Below are 11,070 nucleotides of genomic sequence, written 5' to 3' on the forward strand. Positions count from 1 at the left end.
TAACACTATGTAATCTCCCACTCCCAGAAATGACAAAAACCGATATTAACATCTGAAAACAAAAAACACCTCCCCCTCCAAAAAAAAAAAAAAAAAAAAGCTTCATAAGAAAAATAAAAATGTTAGGAAGAACAGAGTACTGGCTTCTTAAATCTCTTGTAAATTTCTGCTTAATAGAGTATAAGAGGGAAAGAGACCTACAAAGACATATCAACATACACTTTTTCCTCCTAAGAAATGACCTTTCCATAGTTTTTCTCCTGGCCTTTCCAGGGTATGGACCTCTACAGTACTACCACTCACCTATACCCACCAGCTCTCCACTTTCTGATCTGATACGCAAGATCTAACGCCATCCTGATAAATATTTAAAGGAATCAAGGGGAATTCACTTATAGTATTTGGTAGGTAATAGAATAGTGGGATAGACTCATTATGTTCAAGGATGGGGTACCAGGGATAGAAAATAAAGGAAAATAAAATCAATATAAAAAAAAAAAGTTGAGGTAGCATTATAGAAGGAAAAGAACATAGTACTTGAGAGTGAGAAATTTCCTGCAGTATCTCCTTAGAGATTCCCATGAGGCTAAACAAAATGTGTACTTTATGAAGCCGGAGATAAAAGATTGGCAGACAATATACAGACTGAAATGGAAGCCTGGCTGTCAGATTTAGGAAAGAAAGTTAAGGAAACAAATAATTCTTTAGCAAAAATGTGATATAAGCAGCAGGATTTGGGGTAAAATGTCCAAAATGTAGGTATAAATTCCTCTGGCTCTAGCCACTTAATAATAACTTTTTCCATATTTGGGATAGTGGAAAATAAATATTTAAAAAATACATAAATACTTTTCTGAAGCAAACTGAACTTAAAGTGTCTACACAACATCCTACAAGGTAGGGACTTTCAAACTTTGACGACTACTACCTAGAAGGAGTATATCATTTTACATCATGATGTTGTACACAAATACACATACACAAGGAAAGGAGTTCTTCTGAAACAATGCTATAGGTAACGCTTTCTGGAATTTTCTCTTTACTGCTCATTAATTTAAAATAACGCTGATTGAGTCTCATCAGTCTGATTTTCTGACAACTTAATAGGTCTGACTAAAAGTTTGGGAAATACACTGCTAAAGATGTCTATGATTTTGACCTGAAAAAAAAAATACTATTCCATGCCTGAAGTTTCTTTCTCGCTTGTTTCCTGGTGCTTCTTCTATGGGTATTAATCTATTTAAGAGAAGCCCCTTCCCTTTCTTTAAGCTCTTAGAGGATTCCCCTGGGCAATGCTTAATGGGAATTTGCCTAGAAAATGTTATTAAGGAGGAGGGGGAATGTAAGTAGGTTACTCATCAGCTCAATTTGGATGCTCACTGTACCCCAGGGAACCCAATAAACCAGAGGACTAGTTGAAGTGGTAGACAGAGCTATCCTACTGAGACTTAACTGAAAGCTAGTGGCAACCCCCTTCACTTGCCCATGTCCAGAATGAGCAATGCCCCCTTATGTCGCCGGACATTTTAACAATTAAGATTTCTTTGAGTGCTAAAAAGCTGCATCGTAATCTCATTCGGTACGTTTAGTGCAGTTACACTGCATAATACCAATAACACTGAAACTTGAAATAAATGTATTGTGTTGGGACAACATTAAAAACATTAAAGAGAACAGAACAAAAATATCTGGTGTCTTTGCATATTTTAAATGTTACTTCATATTTTTTTTTACATTTACTTACCTAGATATGTATCTGTCTAAACATATGCTTGTGTGTACTCAGATATAATATAAACTTATGTTGCTTATAGCATATCCCTGAGTAAAACCACTGTAAACTGGTGTAAGTTATTCTGTCACCGCATTAAAAAAAAGTCAAAGGACATATGCAAACTTGTCTCTTTGTATTGAGGTCATCAAGTCTCCATTTTACTATTATCAGGAATAAAAGGATAAAATGTCTAAACATTCTGAACCATCTCCTAAAAAAAAAAGGCAACACAAGAAAAATATATTCATAGCTGCATTGCAAAACAAAATGTGAATTAGATTTATTGCAAATGTAGCACTTCTATAATTCATAACACTACTATGAATTTTAAAAATCAGAGAATCAGAAATATATAAAACTAATAAGACATATAAAATACAGTGGTAATTATTTGTTTGTAAACAAGAAGTAAAACAGATAATATAAGATTTTTTTTCATTTTTCATCTCGAGGAAGACTAGCATTTAGCTTATTGAAGGAGTTTGTTGCAAGCCAAAAAAAGATCTGTTCTGACCAACAACTAGGCATGTTCTGTTGATTTAAAACCTTTAACTATTTTTTAAAGTGGTGTTAAAAGGGAAGAAAAAATAGGCCAAATGATAGAGAATAGAACTTTATCTTTCTCCCAAATACAGAGTCTAAAATGTAATGTATGCTTTTCAAATAATCAGGGAAAAAAGTCCAATGAAATTAAAAAAAAAATGGTCCTATATAAAAAATGGAAAACAGTGGAAAAAGTACAGTCATAAATGTTCAATAGTGACAGAAATGAAATAAATTATTTATTACACTGTGTATAAATGAGTTAACATTTCCTATTGAAAAATCCAAATGCTGCTTACAGAGAAACTTAAAGCAAATGACTAAAACAATTCAAAGTGAAGGCTCGGCAGGAAAAACCAGATGGTTACAAACAAAAGCAGAAAGTAGGGCAAACAACAATTCCATCAGGTGAAAAATCATCCAACTGAGTAGGAGACACATCTTTAAATGATGAAGGGGGCAATTTCCACTTCAAAATCCGGAAGGTAAAGGACCTGACAATGTTGAACTTTACAGAAGGCTTGTACTCCCGGAAAACAGCACTGATCAAGAAATCCTCCCAAGCTTTGTGTTTCAGGAACTGCTTATTGCAAAGAACTATCCTTCCGCATAGGCCAGGCAGAGATCTTCTCCATTGTTCTGACTAACGAACTGTCTTCACTGACCTATCTGCATAAAATGCCTACTAAATTAACCTAACTAGTCTTGCCTCTGCCCATCCCCACTCCTTTACCCACCCTGCACCCCTGAGACCTTGGCATTCTTTCCTCTCTTTAGCAATCCCTCCTGAAATCAGCTGACTTTAGCAAAGTTTCTCAATCCACTGTCTGATGACCCTGCCTGGCCTTTTTATTCTTCTTTACCTCATTTTTTCTCACCTTGTTCACTTCCTCCCTGAAAAAGAAGAGCCCTCCTTGCTCTTGGTTTTTTAGCAGTTCAATATTTATTTACTTTTCTTTAGGTTCCATATATAAATGATACCACACTGTATTTATCTTTCTCTGTCTGATTTTATTTCACTTAACGTAAGGCCCTCGAGTTCCATCCATATTGTTGCAAACAGCAGGATTTACTTCTTTCTCATGGCTGAATAATATTCCACTCTGTGTGTGTGTTGGGGGGGGGTGTGTGTGTGTGTCCACTTTCGTTATCCACTTAACCTTTGATGTACACAACTTGTTTTCATATCTTGGCTATTGTGATTAACACTGTAATGAAAATGAGAGTACAGATACCTCTTTAATATTCTTTTTTCATTTCCTTTGCGTATATACCCAGACGCAGAATTGCTGGATCATATGGTAGCTGTATTTGTAATTTTTGAGAAATATCCATACCGTTTTCCGAAGTGGTTATTCTAGTTTACATTTATATCAATAGTATGCAAGGATTTCCTTTTCTCTACATCCTTGCCATCACTTGTTATCTCTCGTCTTTTCCATTCTAATAAGTCAGGCGATATCTTATTGTGGCTTTTATTTGCATGTCCCTGATGATGAGTGATGTTGAGCACCTTTCAGGTACCTGCTGGGCAAATGTATATCTTTTTCAGAAAAATGTCTATTCAGTTCCTCTTGCTATTTTTCAGTGAGATTATTTGTCTTTTTGCTATTGAGTTGTCTGAGTTCTGTCTATATTCAGCAATAAAATTAAATAAAACCTGAAGTCTTATGATCTAATGTATAACATGGTGATGGTAGCTGATAATAGAATTGAAATTATAGATTTGAAATTCACTAAGAAGGTAGAACTTAAATGTTTCACCTATAGATAGATATGGATATAGAAATATATTTACAAAAAGACAGACAGAGAGAGAGAGAGAGAGAGAGAGAGAGAGAGAGATAAGGATTTCTATGTCCATGTGGAAAAGGATGAATTTTTCTCTAATTCTTTTGAAATTGCAACTGCAAATAAGAAGGAGAAATATATAGGGTAATTTTAAAATGCTACTTTCTTTTAGAATGAATTTGATTTTCACTAAGAAACCATAAAGGACTTAGAAGCAAATTGCATACATTTATTCATGGGATAAGGAAAGTCTTTTTTGTATTACACAAAAATAAGAAGTTTTAGGAAAAGATTAATAGATATAGTACATGTAAAAACATGTATATGTATATGTGTGTATGTCTCAGTTAGTTTGGGTTGCTATAACAAATCACCCTAGACTGGGTGGATTAAACAAAACCAGTTATCTCTCACAGTTCTGTAGGCTGGACGTCCATTACTATGGTGTCTGCATGGTCAGGTTCTGGTAAGAGCCCCCTCCAGTATTGTAGTAGGTTGGCTTTTCACTGGGTCTTCCCATAGTGGAAAAAGAGGGAACTAGCTCTTGGCCCCTTCTAACAATCCCATTCATGAGGGCTCCAGCCTCATGACCTAAACAGCTTTCAAGATCCTACCTCCAAATACCATCACATTGGTGATTAGTTTTCAACATATGAATTGGTGGGGAGAGGGACACAACTTTTCAGTCCATATACACACACATATATGTCCATGCATGCATTGATTTATGTGTGCTAATGTACATAAATATGTGAGTGTATATGGAAACAAATTAAATATACATCTAAGTAAATAATTTAAAAGAACAAAAAATATCTGAAAATACTTCAAAATTTATGTTGGCCATGTGGTAAATCCTTAATTGGTCCTGATACGTATAAATTGTATATGATCCAACTCCACTGGACAAACTGCATTAACAGTGCTTATAGATTTATAGATTTGAATATCGCAGACTTGTCAACTAGACAATTTGTTGGCAGATTGCAGATAATGAGGTATGCTGTGGAGGGGCTGCTTTTTCTAATGTACACAATATGCTACCTGGGAGGATGATTGTTGATCCTGCCAGAGGAGAGAATACGGTCTGGTTTGTATTACATACTTCACATGCTCAGGTTTACATCGTTTGCCTGTTAAACTTATACAAACAATATAATATGCTTCTGTTCAAGGGATTAATACAAATATCAGGCTCTTCTGTTTCCTGAGTCAAGTTCTCCAATAACAACAAGGCTACAGGCTGGCCTTTAAGCATCTCAGAAAGCTCCCTGACATTTATCATTCTAAATAAAAAGAAAAAAATACATATAAAGATTGAAATAAAAATAATGCCCTATATGAGGAAATTTAATTCAATATCATAGTTACTATAGTAATGCAAACAAAATATGAGATGCTATATTATTGCTATCAAAATGAACAGTTAAAAATAATTGAAACTGTGGTATTTTCATGGAGGCAATAAATTGCTAATCTCTACCATTAATGCTTATTTTTCCCCCTGAAACAAATTTGGTAGTATCTCAAAATTCTTAAAAATATCATCATTTTACTACTAGGAATTCACCATATGGAAATAATATTCAGAGATACAAATGAAGCTATATACATAACTTTCATTTTACTATTATTTTAATAGCAAAATATATGTAATGACTGAAAATAAGAATATTTAAAGAGGGATATTTTCAACACATTTTCAAGTTCAAAAAGAAGATAAAAACATGTACATATGATTGTTATTGGATTTTAATTAGAACACATAATATATTTAATTTATGTAATAGATAATAGATTACATACTCCATAACCTATCTTATATAATCTCATCTGCGTCAGACCTAAAAAGGTATATATTGTATATTATTAATCATATAAGACACATATGTTTTCATAATATACAATTATATATATTATGGGCCATATTATATGTAATTTACTACATTTGATTATATTATAAATTCACTAAATGTAATGTGATCAAATGTGATTATACTTTGTGACATTTTTTTTTTAATTTTTTTTTTCAACGTTTTTATTTATTTTGGGGACAGAGAGAGACAGAGCATGAACGGGGGAGGGGCAGAGAGAGAGGGAGACACAGAATCGGAAACAGGCTCCAGGCTCTGAGCAATCAGCCCAGAGCCTGATGCGGGGCTCGAACTCACGGACCGCGAGATCGTGACCTGGCTGAAGTCGGACGCTTAACCGACTGCACCACCCAGGCGCCCCTATACTTTGTGACATTTATTATATTTACCTTCTGGACTGAAGTTAAATTGACTGAATGAATATTTGTGCCCCTCCAGAATTCACATATTGATACCGTAACCCCTAACTGGTTATATTTGGAGATAGTCCCTTTAAGAAGATAATTGAGGTTAAGTGAGGTCATAAAGATAGGGCTCGGATTTAATAGGTTTAGTGTTTTTATAAGAAGAGACATCAGAGAGCTCACTCTTGCTCTTTCTGTGTGAACATAGAGGAAGGTCCATGTCAGTACAAAAAGGAGGCCGTCTGCAAGCCAAGAAGTCAGGTCTCACCAGAACCAAATCTGTCAGCACCTTGATCTTGAATTCTCGGCTTCTAGAACTGTGAGAAATAAATTTCTGTTGTTTAAGCCATATAGTCTGTGGTATTCTGTTATGCCAGCATGAACTGAGACAGCTTCTTTCAGATTTTCCCTTTTGTTTTAAAGTTTTATTTATTTATTTTGAGAAAGAGAGAGAGAGAAAGCCTGAGCAGGGGAGGGGCAGAGAGAGAAAGAGAGAGAGAATCTCAAGGAAGATTTGTGCTATCAGTACAGAGCCCAGCTCAGGGCCTGATCCCACGAACTGTGCAATCATGACCTGAGCTGAAATCAAGAGCCCAGCACTTAATTAACTGAGTCACCCAGACACCCACCATTTTTTACATTTTTAAATTTTATAATGATTTTGTTGTTTTTAAGTATAACTTTGCAGCACTTATGCTTTGTCAGAAGACTCAGAATATCAAATAAAAGTAGGTGGAACTATAAAGGCATTTATTTTCTCATTCAGAAGGCAGATCTCACTTTCCTACAAAGCACTTTCTTTTTTTTTTAATTTTTTTTATGTTTATTTATTTTTGACAGAGAGAGAGAGAGAGACAGAGCATGAGTGGGGGAGGGGTAGAGAGAGAGGGAGACAAAGAATCCAAAACAGGTCCCAGACTCTGAGCTGTCAGCACAGAGCCCGATGCGGGGCTGGAACTCACAGACCGCGAGATCATGACCTGAGCCCAAGTCGGATGCTTAACCAACTGAGCCACCCAGGCACCCCCCTACAAAGCACTTTCACTCTTGGTCCAGTGGCTCAGCGATGCCATGAGGGACCTCAGTCTTTTCTCATCTATGCGTTTGTAATCCTCAAGAGGTTGTTTATCATCATAGTTGAAAGATAGTTCCTTTTTTTTTTAAGTTTTTATTTAAATTCTAGTTGGTTAACATACAGTGTGATATTAATTTCAGGTGTACAATATACTGATTTAACACTTCCCGTACATTACCTGGTACTTATCATGGTAGATGTGCTCCTTAATCTGCATCACCAATTTCACCCATTTCTCCACCCAGCTCCCCTCTTGTAACCATCAGTTTCTTCTCTATGGTCAAGAGTCTGTTTCTTGGTTTTCCTCTCTTTTTTCCTCCTCTAATCATTTGTTTTGTTTCTTAAATTCCACATATAACTGAAATCATATGTATTTGTCATTTTTGACATTCTTGTTTCACTTAGTATAATATTCTCTAGCTCTATCCATATCACTGCAAATGGCAAGGTTTTATATATATATATATATATATGTATATATATATATATATATATATAACATATACATATGTGTGTATGTATATAAGTATATATATGTATACATATGTATATATGTATATATATGTGTGTATATATATGGATATATATATATATATATATATATATATAAATGCCACTTCTTTATCCATTCATTAGTCAATGCACATTTAGGCTCTTTCCATAATTTGGCTATTGTTGATAAGGCTGCAATAAACATTGGGGTGCGTATATCTCTTTGAATTAGTATTTTTTTGTGTTCTTTAGATAAATACCAAGTAGTGCAATTGCTGGGTCATAGAGTAGTTCTATTTTTTACTTTTTGAGGAAACTTTGTACTCTTTTTCAGAGTGGCTACACCAGTTTGCATTCCCACCAACAGTGTAAGAGGGTTCTCCTTTTCCCCATCCTCTCCAACATCTGTTGTTTCCTGTGTTGTTAATTTTAGCTATTCTGACAGATGTGACATGATACTTCATTGTAGTATTGATTTGTATTTACCTGATGATGAGCAATGTTGAGCATTTTTTTCATGTATCTGTTGGCCATCTGGATGTGAAAGTCAGCTCCTCTGCTGAAGTTCATACTAGGTATCATCCAAAAACAGGAAGAAGAGAAGTAAAAAGAGTAAGTGTGGCCATAAACTGAGTCATTTCTCTATCTACAATAAGGCAATTATGAGCAGTGGGGAATGGAATTACCATGATTGCTTGGCTAATAATCATTTAAAACCCTGGGTCTTAGACTACCACCAAAAATGACATTCTATTGATAACAAAATTGGGGTTCACTAACATCTTTATTTGAAGCGTAATTTAATATCATGTCACATGTCAATGCTATCTCACTGACAGGATGGCTTCCAGCAAAACAATATCAGCACTTCGACAAACATGACTTTGACTTAAATTAGGGCTGAATCCTGGTCAGGTTGTTGTTTTTGTTTGTTTGTGCTTTGTTTTGCTTTTGTTTTTTATAGTGCTGTAAAATGAAATTTTTATGAGAGTGTTCCAAACAGGGCTAGTGCCTTTTCACACTAATTTGATGAGGGTCCTGTCAACTTGTCATGGATGCTGTTCCCATACCCACTTTAGGATGGAGACACACATTCCCCAGCTGCAAGGAATGTTTGTACAAAATGATAGTCATATGAGATTGTATTTTTTTCTCTGTGGTTTCTCTGTAATGTCCTATTTCCAAAATATTAAAGAAATAAGAGACTCCTTTTGCTGCCATATGAAAGTAAAAAAAAAAAGTCACATTTCTAGTTGGCATGATGTTACTTTGCTGAAACAAAAACATTTAATGTTCTATTTGGTTTAATCATATTAGTGTAAATCATAACCTCAAACATTTATAACAGTCTTTTGTTTCTATCAATGCTATGTGGAAATCAGGGACATGACGCTGAGGCCCAGATATGGCAAAACTGAGCTTAGGGAAAAGAAAACAACCATGGAAGATGTGGTAGGCAGAATAAGAGTCTTCCAAAGATGTCCATACCCTAACTCCTGGAAAAAAGAAATCAAAGTAGAAGATGGACTAAAAGTCATTAAATCAGCTGACCTTAAAATAGGGATAATATCTTGGATTATCTGGGTGGACCCAGTGTAAAGTAATTATAATGGCCCCTTAAAATGAAACCGAGAGGCCACAGAAGACACCAGAGTGATATGAAGTCAAAGTCACAACTCATTCTTTCTGGCTTTGAAGATGGAGGAAAGTTGCCAGGGTCTAAGTCATGTGGTTGGCTGCTAGAACCTGGAAAGTAAAAAGAAACTATCTCTCCTCTAGAGCCTCCAGAAAGGAATACAGCTCAGCCTACACCTTGATTCAGCCCTGTTACACTTCTGACTGCTGTAAATGTGAGACAACACATTTATGTTGTCTTAAGTTACTCGCTTTGTGGTAGTTTGTTAGGAGAGCAATAGGAAACTAGTATACAAGGCTTCCTACAATTTGGGTTAGGGTTGAACCCATGAGAATGAGGACTCAAGAACACAAAGAAATCCAGGAAACAGCATGGGATTGTTCAGAGAATAGAAGTGGGGGAATTGAGCCAACTTTATATATATCTCAAAAGATAGGTTAACTGTAACCTTGACTTTGAGATTTAGCTGTAACAGAAGATCCTGTTTCTGATGCTATTGTGACTGTTGCTATTGTTACCACCGGTGTGCTGCCTGATTTGGGACATTCATATTTGCATTTTACCCACTTCTGGGTTTGGGTTCATAAGCCTATGTTTATGCTACCCTCTAAAACGAATCTCCAAACTGTAATTTCTCTTTGGTTATGTATTCCACAAAGACCACAGCCCAGCTCATCTTCTAAAGCTACATTTCTCAAACTAGTGTATGCTAAAAACAGACATATCCAGAGGCTAGCCTGGAGATAAGCATATAATCTCCATAAACAATCTTAAGGAAATATCAGTTTTACTCAAAGACCTCAAGGAAAAAAAAATTAACATTATAGTTGGGCAAACCAAACTAAAGAAACTTTTCTGGTAGAGCCAATATTATCCTTTAAAAAAATATTTCATGAAAATACCAATATTTGCATGCAATCAGGTATTGGGAGGTTGGGTATTTTTGTGCTTTCAAAGAATCATATGGCATCGATGTCATTAATTTTGTTGTCTTGATTCAGCCAGAATGAATTGTATTATTTCAACAGTTACAGTCTAATCCTAGTCACCACCCCCAAGCCCAGTCAAATTAGCCTGAAAATATGAGACACCGTCACTGGATTTTTTTTAAGTTTATCATTTTATGAACCCATGTTGTTATTTCCATTTATGATCACACATGCATGTATACATGTACAAACACATGTGCACACATACACACACATATATTGTTCACAAACCAAAAGTCATCGACAATTGTGCACTATCAAATTTTTGGTTAAAAAATAATTGAACATTCAACATTTCATTTAAATATTGAAAAACTGTTATATTTTTCTTTTTACTTTTTAAAACTAGAGTATTTTATATTTTACGCTGGGATCATAGATAAGAAGTTAAGACTGGACATGTGAGAAAATGGAAGCTCGGTATGAACTTATTCAAATGAATTAGGGAAATTCAAAATGACTTTAAATCATTGAATGTTGAAATAGACGTGT

Source organism: Herpailurus yagouaroundi, unplaced genomic scaffold (assembly GCF_014898765.1).
Source record: "Herpailurus yagouaroundi ecotype Mexico unplaced genomic scaffold, PumYag 28, whole genome shotgun sequence".
NCBI classification, from domain to species: Eukaryota; Metazoa; Chordata; class Mammalia; order Carnivora; family Felidae; genus Herpailurus; species Herpailurus yagouaroundi.